Source organism: Lissotriton helveticus, chromosome 3_2 (assembly GCF_964261635.1).
Source record: "Lissotriton helveticus chromosome 3_2, aLisHel1.1, whole genome shotgun sequence".
Classification (NCBI taxonomy): domain Eukaryota; kingdom Metazoa; phylum Chordata; class Amphibia; order Caudata; family Salamandridae; genus Lissotriton; species Lissotriton helveticus.
The window spans coordinates 335869297-335887407 of record NC_136062.1 but is presented as its reverse complement, the minus strand read 5'-3'; positions in this window follow the sequence as shown (position 1 = coordinate 335887407).

Here is an 18111-nt window from a genome sequence, read left to right as displayed (position 1 = left end):
TAGGTGTGTGGATATGTTGGGTACAATTGAGACCCAGCATGAGATCAGAAAAGGCATGTGAATCAGAGGTTTCATGAGGGTCCGATGGCCAATAATTAAAGTCACCAAGGACCAGAACATTGGTGTTGTTAATGGTCAGCTGCGAAATAAGCTCACCAAACTGGACTGAGAAATTTGGCATAAGTTGGGGAGGGCGATAAATTAGGACACATATAAGAGAGGACCCAGGTTGCTCCAACCTGAGTGCCAGACAGTCAGTCAAGGGAATGCTGGGAATAACTACAGGGGAAAACCGAATTGGGTGCCTGATGATGGCTGCGACCCCGCCGCCCACTTTGCCAGAGGGGCGGTTGGCTTGCAGTATGTAATATCCCGGGGGAATGGCCGCGAGGATGTCAGGGGAGGAATCATCTGTGAGCCAGGTCTCGGACAAGAATAGGATGTCAGGTTGTTCCGACCCTAAGAGATAGAAAATGTCAGATTGATGGCTGACCAGAGACCGGGTGTTAAGGTACATCACAGAAAGGGGGAGGCTAGGGGCAGGTCCCGAGATGGAAGAACGAGACTTGCCGGCCGGGTCCGAAGGCCTGTGGATGGGAGATGGAGGAATAATCTCAGGAAATGTTGTCCTAGGTGCGGACAAGCCGCATATAGCGTGCTTAACAGAGGGCTCAGGGAAAGGGAGAACAGAATCGTGAAGAGAAATGATAAATGAACGGGGGTGAGTAAGGCGGGGGGCAGAGTGATATGCCCCATGCCCCGGCCTACCGCGGACGGGCGCAGACGGGCTTAACTCAGGCGCAACTCCGGCGCGCCTACGTCGCGCCCGCTGCGCTCGTCTGCTGCGCTGACACATATTGGTCGTTTAAATAGGGGCGGGACGAGGGAGGAGTGTAGGGAAGCTTCAGGCAGATTGGAGCCCAGGCAAAGATGGCGCCCGCTGCAGCTGGGAGCCCGCGATAACAAACAGCCCCCAGCCAGCCGCTCCTCTCTGAAAGTGGAAACGGAGGTTAGTTACCTGCACAATTTGAAAAGTGGGGTTAAGTATACAATTTTAAAAACAATGCGCTAAAAAAACGCCGCCGCTCGCAATCAGCGGGGCGAGATGCAGAAAATACTAAGAGAGGCTGGAGGGCAGTGCAAGCCCCAGAATGGACGGAAACAAGGTGCCCTGCCTATTATATGCTGACGATCTGGTAATAGTAGACCAGACCGAGAGAGGTCTCCAAAGAAAGCTTAATGCCTTCAACGCATATTGTGCCAGCAAATTTCTAACTGTCAACCTAGACAAAACAAAAATCCTATGTTTTGGGAAAAAAATAAGCAGATTTAACTGGTACCTAGGTGAGCTTAAACTGGAGACGGTTAATGAATATCGCTACCTAGGGATATGGTTTGACAAGAGACTAAACTGGGACACGCATCTGGAAATACAAAAAGCGAAAGCACACACTTCAATATGTGGTCTAAAAATGTTTAATAGGGATTACGGAGAGATGTCTCACCGCCCAATGCTAAGAGCCTTTGAGGCAATGACCCCCCCCCCCAAGTCCTGTATGGAGCAGGAATCCTCTATTTGAGCAGTAAGGGAGCATGGGACTTGGTGGAGGGGAAATACCTTAAAGGTCTCCTTTCGCTCCCTCAATCATCTATGATACAAGCTATAAGAAGAGAAATAGGCACAAAGTCTTGGGAGATAAAAAATACAAATGGCAATAATTAGACTTTGGAAACGTTTTGAAGATCCAGATGGGCAAAAAGTAGCACAATGGTGCAGGAATGAAATCCAAAAGAGTGACCTAAAATGGGCAAAAGCATGTAGGGAAAGATTGACGGAAATCTTTAAAAGATTAATGGTAGAGGTGACCCAGGAAACGCAACAATTACTTTGTACTAGGAGCGAGTTGAAACTAAAGGGGAAGGAAATATCTGGAATGATTGATATGGGTTACTTGACAAAAAAGAAATCAGTAACACACATGATGAGCTCTTGGGCAAACGAAAATTTGTTTCCTTACCTAGACATCCTGCCCAACCGTGGCTTTAGGCAGGAGATTTTAAGGCTGCGGATTGGACTCAACCCATGGTTAACAAATAAAGACCTGAAATCGAAAATGTTAGATCAGAAAGGGTGCTGCAGGTGTAACCTGGGATGTAAAGGAGACCTGTCACATATCCTACTCGACTGCTTGACACTATTGGAACAGCGGAAACGGTGGCTGCGCCCCGTGTTCCTAAAATATGATATAAGAACTAGGGCACAGGCAGCTGACCTATTAACTGAAATTCCCACTATTGAGATTGCAATTGCCCTTGGGAAATACATAAAAGTGGTACTGAATGACTTAAGAAAACAGGAATAACTTGTAGGACTGTATGAATTTTAATTCAATGAAATTATTCTTAAATAAGGGAAACTATTTGGGTTTTAATTGTAAATGCCAAGTTTTAGTTTAAATGCAACTATATTGGCGCGGGTACCAGCATAAGGGTACGTAAGAGTCTAATTTAATATCGGATCAATTTTATAAATGTTTTATCGTATTTATGTGAATATTTTAAACTTGTGATACTGTCCCTTGTATCTGTTTAAAGACTATGGTCATAAAAAACGTACTCTTGACTTGACTTGACTGCTGGGCATTTCATTCTAAGAATGTGAGACATCTCTTGTTTGATTTTTTCTTGTTTCCCCCCTTTCTATTAGCCATGTCCAAATATATTCCTCCGGGGAGGATGGGCTTCTCTTTAAATTTGGGCATCCCAAATACTTTAAAAAAGTAAAATAAAGGTTTTGAGGTCGGCCTGTGAACTATGGTATCAGCTGAGGCAGATGCTCAGATTTCCGTACTACTGTTCAAGTGCTCTTATTTGGAACTCTCCGGGTATGCCCGTGTGCCTCAGGGATAGGTTGTCAGTCCCAATTTTGGAAGAAGGCATTGTGAAATGGGGTCAATTACTGCAAGACAATAAATTACTCTCATGGGACTTCCTCAGTAATTTTACGAATCAAAGGTTGTCCAGATGTAAATGTTATCAATCGTCTAGCTTGGCTTTAAAGTTTGGGTAAGGATGGAGATGCAAACGTAGTACTTGAGAGCAAGTTGCTAATCCCACTTTACCAACACAAAAAAGTATCTAAATGATACTGGCAAGTTTGGTTTTGGTCATCTTTGGTATCTGGCCTGAGGAGAGTATTAGCTCCAAGTCCTCGAAGCTCCAAACCTCACATTTATTTGTCTTAATTCTCTTGGCCAGAAGAGAAATCTGTTTGAAATGGGTATCCCTCAATCCCCCATTATTATTGGACTGGGTTGCATCTGTTAAAAGAATCCACAAATGGGACTTGGGGGGCCTGTGAGGAGTGGATTTGCAAATTGGATACTTCAACTTCCTAAAAAATAAAAAAGTCAATTGATTATGAAATAAGTGAGTTTAAGGGTCAGAGGTTGCATTCAGGGAAATAGGTCACACTCTTACCTGCTATATCTCCAGGAGTCTTGTGGTCGGCTACTCCAGGGTTCAATGGGGTGATAAGAGTTTCACAAGGTGGTATTTCCCCTCTGTTTGGACCCAGGAAAGTGCCATCGACTGCTTTAAGACAACTTTCTTATTTATGAATGAGGACACACAAAAAAAAGAAATAGTGCTGTAGTCGAGCTGCAAAGAAAAGGAACTGTGGAGCAGCACAGATGCCATAAAGAGACATCAAAATGACATAGAGTAAAAATAAAACTAAGAATAAAAATAAAAATAAAAAGAGGAAGAAAATAACCCACCCACCTCAATCATTGAATGTGACCGAGACGACAACGGGTGAAACCTGTCCTCGCTGGCTCATGACAAACAGCAATCTATATGTATGAACCAGAAATTGTGCCCAGAGGAAGAGAAATATATGGCTGAGGAGAACAAGCTCAGTATCTTAGACATTAAAGGGGCACTTGGTCTGGTTAACAGGGAGAAAATAGTTGGTACCAGTTCCAAGCACGGATGAAGCCATAGTAAGGCAGGACAGCTCATGTCAATGGAGGAATTGCAGGGAAGCAGTATGTTTAGTGAGAATGTAGAGATAAGTAGTCAATGACCACTGCGGGTATTAGGAGATTGATAGCACTCAGAAACACCTGTTGCTTGGATTAGGTGGTAATATGAAGGTGTAAGAAAGAGGCTGCGCGTTGAATGGGATGATCAAATTTAATTGTAGTAATCCGTGATCTAGGGTTGGGAGGTTTTAAAGGAGAGATTATGATATTGACAACCCCTGTTATATAAAATTAATATCGAAGAGAGGGGAGTCGTAAGGTGTTTGCAGCTCCTATGGTTGAGCTGGGCCTGCATGAGAGGCATATTGTCGGCAAGTGCTGAGTAAAACATCAATCAATCAATCAATCAATCAGAGCATTTATATAGCGCACTACTCACCCGGAGGGTCTCAAGGCGCTGGGGGGAGGGGGTCCGCTACTGCTCGAACAGCCAGGTCTTGAGCTGCTTCCTGAAGGCGAGGTGGTCCTGGGTCAGGCGGAGGTGGGTCGGAAGGGAGTTCCAAGTCTTGGCGGCCAGGTAGGAGAAGGACCTTCCTCCTGTGGTGGCTCTTCGGATGCGGGGGATGGCGGCGAGGGCGTGGCTGGTCGATCGAAGCTGGCGTTTGGGAGCGTAGAAGTTGAGGCGGCTGTTGAGGTATCCTGGTCCTTGGTTGTGTAGGGCCTTGTGTGCGTGGGTGAGGAGCCGGAAGTTGATTCTCTTGTTGACCGGGAGCCAGTGCAGGTCTCTCAGGTGTCCGGAGATGTGGCTGCGGCGGGGGATGTCCAGGATGAGTCTTGCTGAGGTGTTCTGGATCCGCTGGAGTCTTTTCTGGAGTTTGGCGGTGGTTCCGGCGTAGAGGCAGTTGCCGTAGTCCAGACGGCTGGTGACGAGGGCCTGGGTGACCGTCTTCCTGGTCTCGGTGGGGATCCATCGGAAGATCTTGCGTAGCATGCGCAGGATGTTGAAGCACGACGAGGAGACGGCGTTGACTTGTCTGGTCATGGAGAGGGAGGAGTCCAGGATGAAGCCCAGGTTGCGTGCGTGGTCAGTTGGTTTGGGTGCGCTGCCCAGGGCGGCGGGCCACCAGGAGTCGTCCCAGGCGGAGGGTGAGGATCCCAGGATGAGGGCTTCCGTCTTGTCCAAGTTCAGTTTCAGTCGGCTGTTCGACATCCATTTGGCTACGTCTGTCATCCCTTCGTGCAGGTTGGCTCTGGCGGTGGTGGGGTCGTTGGTGAGGGAGAGGATCAGCTGGGTGTCGTCGGCGTAGGAGATGATGTTCAGGTTGTGCTGGCGTGCGATGGCTGCGAGGGGGCTCATGTAGACGTTGAAGAGTGTTGGGCTGAGCGAGGAGCCTTGAGGAACGCCACAGATGACTTCGGTGGCCTCTGATCTGAACGGGGGGAGGCGGACTCTGTGTCCTTCCGGCGAGGAAGGAGGTGATCCACTCCAGTGCCTTCTCCTGGATTCCGACGTTGCTGAGGCGCTGTACTAGGGTACGGTGGCAGACAGTGTCGAAGGCCGCGGAGATGTCCAGGAGGATGAGGGCCGCTGTTTCTCCGTTGTCGAGCAGGGCTCGGATGTCATCGGTAGCTGCGAGCAGGGCGGTCTCGGTGCTGTGGTTGGCCCGGAAGCCAGACTGCGAGAGGTCGAGGGAGCCGTTCGTCTCGAGGAAGGCGGCCAGTTGCTTGTTGACGGTCTTCTCGATGACTTTGGCCGGAAACGGGAGCAGCGAGATGGGGCGGTAGTTCTTGAGGTCGGTAGGGTCTGCTGAAGGTTTCTTGAGTAGAGCGCTGAGTTCGGCGTGCTTCCAGCTCTCCGGGAAGGTGGCGATGTCGAAGGAGGTGTTGATGATGTCCTGCAGGTGGGGTGCGATGACAGCGTCGGCCTTGTTGAAGACGTGGTGAGGGCAGGGGTCTGTCGGAGATCCGGAGTGGATGGAGTTCATCGTGCGGATGGTGTCTTCGGTGCTGATCGGGGTCCAGGCGCGGAGTGTGGTGGTGGAGGGCGGTGGTTTGGACGTGGCGTGCGTCGGTTGAGTGCTGAAGCTGTTGTGTATGTCCGCGATCTTGTTGTGGAAGTAGGCGGCGAGGGAGTTGGCGAGGTCTTGCGAAGGGGTGATGTCGTTGTTTCCGGCGTTGGGGTTGGAGAGCTCTTTCACGATGTTGAAGAGTTCCTTGCTGTTGTGTGCGTTGTTGTCCAGTCGTTCCTTGAATGCGGTTTTCTTGGTGGCGTGGATCAGCTGGTGGTGTTTTCGGGTGGCGAGCTTGAGGGCAGTCATGTTTTCCGGTATTGGGTCTCTGCGCCAGGTTTTCTCAAGGGCTCTGCAGTTCTTCTTGGAGCTCTTGAGTTCGTCGTTAAACCATGGGGCTTTCTTGCTGCCGGGTCTGCTCGGCGGGGTCTTCAGCGGGGCGAGGTCGTCTGCGCAGTCGCTGATCCATTTCGTGCGGTTGGTGGCTGCTTGGCTGGGGTTTGTTGTGCTGGTGGGAGGGTTCTTGCTCAGGGAAGTAGCGAGCTGGTCTCCAGTGATCTTGTTCCAGCTTCTGCGGGGAGCCTGTTGCTGGTGGTGGTGGATTGTGGTCCTTCTGAAGCTGAAGTGGACGCAGCTGTGGTCCGTCCAGTGGAGTCCGGTGGCGTGGCTGAAGGCGATGTCCTTGCTGGATGAGAAGACCGGCTCGAGTGTGTGTCCGGCGTAGTGGGTGGGTGCCAAGTTGGCTGCCAATAGAAATGTAAGCCAAAGAATAGACCAAGTACTCTATGTACTGAGTGTACAAGAAGGCATGTAGCACTATAAAACAATTTTTGAACATTTTGTTACATAATAACTCTGTAAGACATTGTGGAGCAATGCACTGTAGGAGGCTTCTAGAGGAATAGACATTATTTGAAAAAGGATATAGTTTCAGAAGATGAACACTGATGAAAATCATGGAAGCAGGTCTAGTGTTCATCAAACTAGTCTTTCTTTTGTCTAGGAACAGCTGGAGGTCTGTTGAATATGTGGTTCCACCCATTTGCAGTAACTTTGAATTTTGCTGGCCCAATGAACAAAAACTGCAGGTTTGTTGCTCTTAGTCTGGTGTGGAGGGCAAGGTAACCCTTCCTTGTCTCCCTGTGGGTCTGGAGTAATCCTGAGAAACATAGATTTTGTGGCTTTTCCAAGGTATGCAATTGTTCTTACACACATGGTTGAGTATCAGCTCTGCATGTTGGAATCTGAATGGATGGCAGACACTCTGGCAAGTGGTGTCTTTGCTATCAGGTTTGAAGGAGGGTTCACTGTCTAGTCATTCAAGCTCAAAGTCCTTCTTGAAGGATAGGCCAGTCATTTGAGGGATCCATGTTTCTAACAAGGCAACACAAGAGTCAGATGAGTCCTCTGACCCATTGATGTACAGGTTCCCTCTGCGATTTCTATCTTTCAATTCCGCCACGTTCTTTTTCAGGGATTTTGTAGGGAGTTGCAATTTCTGAAGGTCCCTAATCGAGATGTTTGACTTGTCTTCCAGGGAGCTGATACAAACCTCAGCTTCTGACACTCTGTTATTGATGGAGTTGATGACGGACCTAATAGCGCACCATTCTTGTTGCATAATGTCCGTGTTGAGTTTGGTGGATTTTGCTAAATCATGTACCATATCTATTTTTTTATGTATCATGTCCATAGTGCATCTTCTGTCATTATTGTTTTTGACCAGTGAATGAAGAAGTGGAGCTCCACTTTGGTGCACTTGTTACCTGATTTGGACTCCTTGTCAGCCATGGTTTTCCCAAAGGCAGGGCAAATCAGATTGCAAGTCAATTTTGCGCTCCTTTTCAAAGTAAATGTAAAGTGCTGACTTTAGAGAGCAGGGAGCAGCTCTGGATAGGAGATGGTAGCACCAGCCGGAGAGGCCCACACAGAGGCTGAGGAAGAGTGTCTAGGAGTTGACATGCATTAAGGGTTTCTGTGCAGGGTAGTGTGCAGCATGTGACCTGAACCAACTATGGACACCTATTGTAGACACCCACTTTGCTCTGCGTCGAGGTTCTTCTTACAGGGTAGTGTGCAGCTTGTGAATTGAACTGCTTTTAGATATCAATCTTAGACACCTACAGAGCGCTCCAAATGCCCTCACAGTGCACTACCCATAGTTACTGTGATCAGGAGGCTGTAACCCAGGCACAAGTAGGGTTCATGCAAATGACTTTCGATGCCAGTGTTGAGATTGCAGCCCAGGGCTATGAGGGATCAGGCGGAATTGACAGTGAGCAGCATGGCATAGAAGGAGCTAGAAATGGAGGTGCTGCATAATGGTGGTACTGGTAGAACTCTCTACGCTTACTGAGGGTTCGTAAACTGTCATTAGGCATCGTGCTTTAGGAGGAACAGTTAGGGTATAAACTTTGTCAGTGCTGACAAACCACTGGACCTGGCTCATATCAGAATAATATTAACAGTGTGCTGTGCCTCGTGCGCGGCTGCAATTTTACACTCAGGCAAAGCGTTATGATGTTTGGTTTATAATCACTTCACAGGTACAAGGAGTACATTGATGGGATAATCTAAGGTTTTTTTTGTACTTCTGGTATTGGGCTAGTCCATGTAGGCTTGAGGAAGCAAGCAAACTATTTTACTTGGATGGTGCGTGCCTGGAGAGATTCTGGACATCAGCCATTTTGCCCACCATGAGAGCAGCACACTCCAGGGTCCACGCTCATAGGAGGAAAGTGGGACAACAAGCTCGCCAGTCGGAGCAACACTGTGCTCATTAGTTCCTCACGATGTTCAGATTTATGAACCAGCCATTCACTCTCTAGTGGGTTGAAATTTGCCATTGTCGACTTTGTAGGCAGAAACAGTGTAGCTATGCTGCCAGTCACAACGACATCCAAGCCACCCCGCTCATGTATCTGCTCCTTTTTAACGGATAGAATGCAAGCTGTCAGCCTGCCACCTTACTTCGTGGAAGCCAGCAAACTCATCTTCAGAGTGCCTCAAGGCTCATTGCTCAGCCCCACCCTCTTCAACTCACAAATGATCCCTCTGTCATCCGTGCACACAACAACATCCTGTCCCATGCAAACAGCACGCAACTCATAATCTCCCTCCTAGGCAAGACTCCCAACACAAGAAACAAAATACCCTCTGCATGACAGAAGTAGCTAACTGGATGAAAGCCAACTACCTTAAGTTCAACACTGACTAGACAGAAGTAGTAATTTTCAGCAAGAACACCTCACCAAGGGACTCCAACTGGTGACCGGCTGAACACGGGCCGACACCCAAAACCCATGCCAGGAACCTCGGAATAACCATCAACAGCAAACTTCACATAACCACACAAGTCAACGGAGTCACTGCAACCTGCATCAACTCCCTGAAGACACAGATGTGTAAACACTAAAGAACTTTGATTCATGTCCTAGACACCAGCAAGTTGGGCAATTCGAACAACCTCTACTCACTAGAAGACTGTAAAAATCCAGAACTCTGAAACCAGGGTCATACCACACAGAAGTTACATCACACTACACCTCCTGGAATTGAATTACACTGGCTCTCAATACACAAAGGCACTCAATTCAAACTCTTCACACTCACATTCAAGGCACTACAGAACTCAGGCCCCAACTACCTGAATCCTCTCTTTACACCAATCACCCAGACACCTTCGCTCTACAGGACTCCAGGACACATCCCACGCATATACAGAACGAGGTCTGGAGGTTGTGCCTTCCATTTTATCACTCTTAAAGAGTGAAATGTCCTCCCACTCCACAAAAGAACCTCCTCTCTTCTTGAATTCCACAAGAAGCTGAAGACTTAGCTTAAATTATCAAACTTACCATAACATTACACTTTTGGGTTTACTGGTGTCTTAAGTATTTGAGAACTTTGGTATTACTTTAGACAATGATCAAAGGCTATTTGTCACTGTAACTTTAAAGACAAATGCAACTCTTTGCTGGAAATACATAAAAATTTGTTGGTCTCTCTAAAGTATCTAAAGAACACATCATAATAAAATACCCGTGGCAAAATACCAACACACCAAAACATACTCTTGCGCAAAAGAACCTAATGAAGCAATCTAGAAGTAACACAACATCCACAGTACAAACAACAATGCCACGCAGTAATATGTCACAAACAAACAGCAGTACAGAAAGTAATACATCACCTCAATAACAAAATCCAACACAGTGTATCAAACAACAGGAACACGCCACCACAGCTACAACAATGCCTCATAAACAACATATGGCTCTACGCAAAATACAAAAACACACTTTAACAACAGAATAAAAATGGAACACAACACTTCAGCACAAACCAAAGACCAATAAAACACATTTTACAAGAGCATAAGAATGTGTCATAACACAACAAAACTGAACAAAATCACAACTATAACACACTGCGATAGCACCTCAGAACAACAATAAACAAACACACACAATCTAACACACCACAATTGCAAATCTGTTCTTTTTTGATTATTTGTGTTAGTGTATCATTGTATACAGTTGTTGTGATGCAGTGCTGTTTTGATATGCCATGCTGTGCAATATAGTACTGTTCAGTTATGTTGCTGTGTTATAATATTGTCATTGAGTTGATGCTGAGTAGTATTTTGTTGATGTTATGCATTGTATTGTGCTGTATTGTATATTTATTTCTGTGTTATTCTTGCATTGTTTTATCGTCATACTGTTTTGTGATGCTGCTATGCATTACTGTTACTGCCATGTTTTGTTGGAATATAGTATTATTTCAATGTGGTGTTGCTGTACCTAAACAGCAGTCTGTCTCCTTAAATGTGCACTCTCTTGACACACATGTGCACTTTCTCCACATCTTATCTGTTACAATATAGTGGGAAAAAATGTTTTCACAAAGCATTGACCTACTCACAACCAAGGATGTGTACTTATGCCAGTTAAATATGTTCTGTAATCTGGCCCATCGGCTTTTCACTATGCTCTCTTTACCATTTCTATAATGTCTATCTAATAAAAGATTCAAGATTACAAACATTAATTTCTGTATATGGAATCAAATAAGGTATTTTGTATTCCTTTTGTTAATAGAGCAAATAAAAATAGATAGGGGATGGCAAGGGGCCTTTTTAAGGGGTGAGGAGAAGAGACTGTCATGAACGTGAGATAAATTTACTTTAGGAAACCAAGCAGCCACCCCTGTAGTACTGACAGCTTTCAGCATGTTTGCTAACTTTAATTATTACATTACTGGCTTTTCTCTGAAGGGTAACTATATTAGAAATGCACATTACCAATCATTCTCATCTGGGCTTCCACACTAATAATGGCCAGCAACATCCTTTCTTACCAGATTTGTCATACTTATAAATAAGAGTACTAATACTGCTCATCTAGGATTGTGTACTAATAAAGGACATCACAAACACTAAACAGCAGGGCTGCCATACCAGCAATGGACAGGGCTGCATTTCACAGAAAAACAACTTTATTATTAATAAACAGCATTAGCACTCATTAAGAGGGCAGCTATAAAAGTAATAAACAGTTCAACTTATTCTCTCAAAGACTGCTGCCCTATTTCCCTTTCTATAAGTTAATTTATGATTTAAAAACACATTAACTTTATTGATTTGTTTGATGCTTATAGCATATTCAGAAACTGCCAACTCCCCACCACCTCCCAGAACATTACTGAACCTGGAAAGCCAACACCTATAAAAAAAAAAGACCCTGCGGGATAAAAAATACAGGAGAACTCCAGGCACCTACTGGCACACAGAATATGGTCTTCAACGTTCTGGTGGCTGACCTTCTATCTGCCTGCTTCATGCAAAATAATTTCAGAAGGACTAGTGACTCCAAGAGGGTCCAGCTTATCACTTACGTTTCGGCTCTGCAAAAGTACTAACTGGAGAGTGACCACGAGCTATATGTACTATATGGTGGTCACAAAACACTGGTCACAATTTGCAACCTGTATTTTTGGAGACCAGGGGCTGTACTATACATGCAGCACATTTTCTTCCATTGTGCTGGGCGCACCTTTTAAAAGGTATGTCCGGAGCAATTAATGAAAATGTGCCATATTTTGATGAATATACTGTTCTAAGGGTAGTCGCGAACTGGAAATGCCCTGGGGGGTAGCACATTCATGTGAAAAACAAAGCTGCTCCTTTGAAGACGCTCCGTGTTTTCAGAGTGCAGGTGGCAACCCACATGCACTTTGAAGGTGGAATAAAGATCCCCTTGCAGGAGCGTGCAATGAGTGACTGCACCCGCCTTTAATGGGATGTCTGGGGGGTACAAGGGATGTGCTTTCAACCTGCCTGGGGGCTGCCATCAGGGGGCACACTGACAGTGCACCACTTGTCAGTGCAACTCCTGAGACCTACTTTGCCTCTGGACCCGCGTCTGTTATACAGCCTGGGTGCAGAGGCAAAGGGATTACCTCGTTTGCATGGGCATGCCCCCATGCAAATGAGGGAATGCCCTCCTATGATAGCGCTGGCACTATATGCGCACCAGTGCTATCAGTATTACAGAAGGGGTTGTACAAGCATCTGCAGCCTCTTCTATAATACCAAATTGCTTCGGGGCTGCGCAAAGTGGGCGCAAATGTCCATTGCGCCCCCGGGGTACTTGTATAATACGGCCACAGTAAAGTAAAAGAAATATTTTGTGACCAGTAAAGATTTCTAAGAACTGATAAATAGGCAGGTACAAGAGCCAGCTACCCCTCGCTGCTGCAGGCTCACCTGTTATCCAAATGAAAAAAGAGGGAGGTCTCCTGAGGTATCCAATTTGGGACAAGGAGGAGGGAAAGAATAACTAACAAAGTCCCAGAAATCAGTATTTGTAATTGTAAGAGCCTCCTATGTGAACCCCTCGCTACTCAAGCAACTAACCACATTGTAAAACAATGTACAATTTTGAGTATATAATCAAACACACAATTCAAAATTCAAACGACAGTGTTTTTGTTAAAAAGATTACACAATTTATTACAAATCATTAATTCAAATATTTGATAACAATAGTATAAGATCATACATTAAAACAGTATAAAAATGTGCCGAAACACATAAAGAGAATATTACAATTACAGAAAGCAAAATTGTCTCAGTCTCAAAAGTGCAAAGTTGTCAAAATTACAAAAGAGCAAAATTATCTCAAAAGTGCAAAGTTGTCGACGCAGCGTTTTGGTTTGTTATAATTTCACCTTCATCAGGACAAGACTCTATATTTATTCGTTCTGCCTCTTGTATAAATTGGAGGTATTTCTTTCAAGGTGCCTCAGTAAATTTTCTTCGTCGGGTACTGATTTATTCACAGTCTGAAGACCCGCAAAAGTCCTAGCAAGAGGGATATGAAGAACCCGAAGCAGCGTGACTGGGATCCTTTTAATTCTACCAGAGCTGTATTGTGGTCTCTTTTCAATTAGCCTTCTATTAGTTAGTCGGCCTCCCTGCTCCCCTCACGGTTCCTCGCAATCTCATCAGTAAATTTACTGATGAGATTGCGAGGAACCGTGAGGGGAGCAGGGAGGCCGATTGACTAATAGAATAGGCTAATTGAAAAGAGACCACAATACAGCTCTGGTAGAATTAAAAGGATTCCAGTCACGCTGCTTCGGGTTCTCCATATCCCTGTTGCTAGGACTTTTGCAGGTCTTCAGACTGTGAATAAATCAGTACCCGACGAAGAAACACGCATAAGAACAAGTCGCTACAGGCCCAATATCAAAATGGTGGCCCCCCTCCGGTTTAAATCCTCAACACAGAGTACCTGAAATTTAAAGCAAGGAGCCTGTGACATAGATTTGACTACAGAAGCCTTAATCCTATGAGGCACCTTGAAAGAAATACCTCCAATTTATACAAGAGGCAGAACGAATAAATATAGAGTCTTGTCCTGATGAAGGTGAAATTATAACAAACCGAAACGCTGCGTCGACAACTTTGCACTTTTGAGATAATTTTGCTCTTTTGTAATTTTGACAACTTTGCACTTTTGAGACTGGGACAATTTTGCTTTCTGTAATTTTAATATGCTCTTTATGTGTTTCGGCACATTTTTATACTGTTTCAATGTATGATCTCATAATATTGTCAAATATTTGAATTAATGATTTGTAATAAATTGTGTGATCTTTTTAACAAAAACACTGTTGTTTGAATTTTGAATTGTGTGTTTGATTATATACTCAAAATTGTACATTGTTTTACAATGTGGTTAGTTGCTTGAGTAACGAGGGGTTCACATAGGAGGCTCTTACAATTACAAATACTGATTTATGGGACTTTGTTAGTTCTTCTCACCTGTTATCCAGCCAGCATTTTGCTCTTGTGCCATTCTATTGTCTCCCCTGCATAGCCTCCTCACCGTTGTTTTTCCCCGTTATTTCTTGTTGAGTTCTTACTGGCATAACATTGCTGCTGTCAATGTTTAGCCCTCATAGTCTTTAATTGTACTCTGTCTGTGCTGTTTCATCACGTTGTTTTCACTTTATTTTATTTTTTATTTTAATTACATTTAATGCGCCTGAATCACGCTCAAAGGGATATCTCTGTGGGAGACGTAACTGTCAGAGCAGACCAAGTAAGGAGAACTGAGACGAGCTCATTCTTGAGAAGTTTTCTAAACGAAAGATATTCTGAGCATTTACGAAGATGAACCGGAAGTTGATTTCAATAGTAGGGGGCAACGTAGAAGAAAGTGTTTTCGCCAATATGAGCTTTCCTAAAACGGGGAGTGAAGAGCAGGGATTTCTCTCCTTATCGTAGGGATCTATTTGGCTGTTATGGGATGAGTTTTTCAGTTAGGTAACCAGGTCCTCTGCCATTCTGCAACATATTTTGAATCTAACCCTCTTACATATCAGTAACCAATCAAGATTTCGTAAGAGGGGTAGGGAGGCTGTTCTGTTTGGTAAGTTCCTAATGAGACAGGCAGCAGTATTTTGTACCACCTGAAGTCTGCTTAGTGAAGAATCGCTTGCCGCAATGAGGAGGGTATTACAGTAATCTAGGGGGCTAATCACTAGTTTTATCGCACACGAAGAAGGGGAGAGAGGCTGATAACTCTACTCCGCCCCCCTAAACGCAAACGTATACACACGAAGAGTAGTAGAGAGTGTGAAAAAGAAAAGGTCTCGGTGGTGGCACGTGCACAGTGGAAAAGATGGCCTCACTCACATGGTTGTGACATGCTTCATCATCGGGCTTTGCTGCAGTACACCCCTGTGCAGACCAATGCATGGGGTGGAGCAAAAGGGAAGGGTAGACAATAAAACATGTAAAATATACAAAGACTTAACGCCAAATTCTAATGGGATCACCGAAAGGGTAAAACTAGCTCGGAGGTGTCACTACCCAAAAATGTATTCCTGGACCCTCTGGTTAGGGTGGTGACAGGAAAGAGTAAGGAATTCCTACACCCCTCCTTACTGTCAGTTTGTCAACATGTTTCTGCCATATTCGTGCCAGCCATTATAGGTTACATAGGAATTTGTCACGACCTTCCTTGATGCCACTGGTATTATGTCGCCCTTGATACCAGGATATGGTATTCCATAGGAACCAGTTGTTCCTAAAACGAGCGTGCCCCTACATAATTTGCTCTCTGTGCACTGTAAGGAATGACAAGAAGCAAGATACGTATTGCTCCCACAAGACTGTTTCCTTTTTCACACTCTCTACTCCTCTTTGTGTAAATAGGCTAATCAATAGTGCCTGAACTGAAAAGGAAAGACTCTGCACAGGAGGTTTTACATATGAAAACAGGAGCCCGCAGTGACTGTCACCTAATGTTTCATAGTGTGTTTCTGGTCCAGACGGACTCCCAGGTTCTTGACCACTGCCTTAGGGGCCGGGACAACACCTAGATCAGGGTCCGCCACTCTGGAGACCATAGCGAAGGAGCATCACCAAAGAGCATGACGTCTATTTACCCAATATTCAGCTGGAGATAATTCTGTTATCAACCAAGCAGCAAAATGCTGTCATACCTTCTGAGAAACAAGACTGAGTGTTTGTAGAATTTTTGTCAAACAATAGTAAGAGCTGGGTATCATCAGCATGTGAAATCCGGGGAAGACAGGTTTTCTGATTATTTCGCCAGGGGTGCCACATAGATGTTAAATAAGGTGTGGCTGAGGCCAGATCCCTGAGGCACTCCCTTGGTAAACTCCATAGTTCAAGAGCAAAAGGGTCCAAGTTTGATGGTCTGTGTCTGTTGGGTTAGGAAACACGAGAACCATGATAGGGCTTGCCTACAAATACCGATCTCTTTAAATCTCCGTAGCAGAATAGGATGGTATACTGTGTCGATAGCAGCCAACAGTAATAATTGTGTTGTGCAAAAGGTTTTGCATTATTGCTTTTTCCTTGTGTTTTCTGCCGCTGCCTGCTTGCATTTTCCTGCCACTTTTCCCCAACTTCTTCACTCCCACTTTCTGCGTCTCAGACACCCTGCCTACCAACAGCGAGCACCCCACGCTCCTCCAAGAACCTATCATGAACCCTGCAGCGTGGCCCCATTGAGCAGGTCCTAGCGACATGTCCGAGTCACTGCTGCGGGCTCACCAGTTATCCAGCCAGCGTTTATGCTCCTGTGCCATTCTATTGTCTCCCTTACCTAGCATCCTCATAATAGTTATTCCTCATTATTTCATGTTGATTTCCTGCTGCAGTAAGATTGCTACTGCAATTGTTTAGCCCTCATAGTCCTTAGCTGTACTCTGCATGTGCTGTTTAATGGTATTGTTTCCACTTGGTAATAATTCTGTTGTACTTTCTTGCTGTTTAACATTTTTTACATTGTTGCTATTTCTCTGTGTTTTGCACCTCTGCCTGCTTGCGTTTTCCCTTTTCCCCTTTTTCTCTCCTGCTTCTTGCCTCTCACCAGCCTCCTAATGCTGCCTGGCACCCCTCACTCCTCCCAGAACCTACTTATGCAGCCCTGTTGAGCGGGTCCTAGAGCCAGCATGCTGTCACTGCGACTGGCTTGCCAATTATCCAGCCTGTGCTTTGCTCTTGTGCCATTTTATTGACTCACGTGCATAAACTGTTCACCATTCTTATTATTTCTTATTTCTTATTGATTTCTAGCTGCTGTAACATTGCTACTGTCATTGTTTAGCCCTCATAATTCTTAGTTGTACTCTGTCTGTGCTGTTTAATCGTGTTTAAAATAGCTCATTTAAAGCTAAAAAAGAGTAGAGCCATCCCATCCAGATCATGGTTCAACTCTGACCCCAACTCCGAAAGGAGGAACTTAACAGCCAAAGAAAGAGAGTGGAGAAACAACCCGACCTCCATCCTCCGTGATCAACTTAAATCAGCCCATAGGAAGTACAACAACCACATCAAAAACAAGAAATCCAGCTTCTTCCGCGAGGCACTAGACAGTGCCAAAAACAGACCTAAGGAGCTCTATAGCATCATTAGACAACAAATCTCCAAGCCAGTGTACGCATCTGTACAGGTGTCCAAAGAACTCTGTGACAACTTTGCCCATTTCTTCAACAACAAGATCTCAAAAATTGAACTATCATTAGACATCAACAACTCACACCTCACGAAGAGCATCACGGTTGTGCCATATGTTCTCTCTCCTGGCTCCTCTCCCAACTCCTGGCACAGCTTTCGTCCTGTTCATGAAATAGAGATAATCACATTAATCTTCACCTCCAAACCCTCAGCACATGTCCTAGACCCGATTCCTTCCCCACTGATCAAAAAAATGAGGCACGCCTTTGCACCGCTCTGGAGAAAAATCATAATTAGTTCCCTAAAAAACAGAGTGGTTCCTGATTGCCTTAAAATGGGGCAAGTCACCCACCTGCTGAAAAAACCCGGCATAGATACGACAGATCTGAACAATTTCAGACCTGTGTCAAACCTCCCCTTGCTCTCAAAAAACACTCGAAAGATGCATAGTACATCAACTAACACAACACCTGGACAACATCAACCTATTGGAACCCCACCAGTCTGGCTTCAGAAAAGGTTGCAAAAGGGGATGATGGACGGAGCGTTTGAGCAAATCAAACACTCACCCACAGTCAATTGATCTGGGTTTAATCCATCACCATTCTTTAGC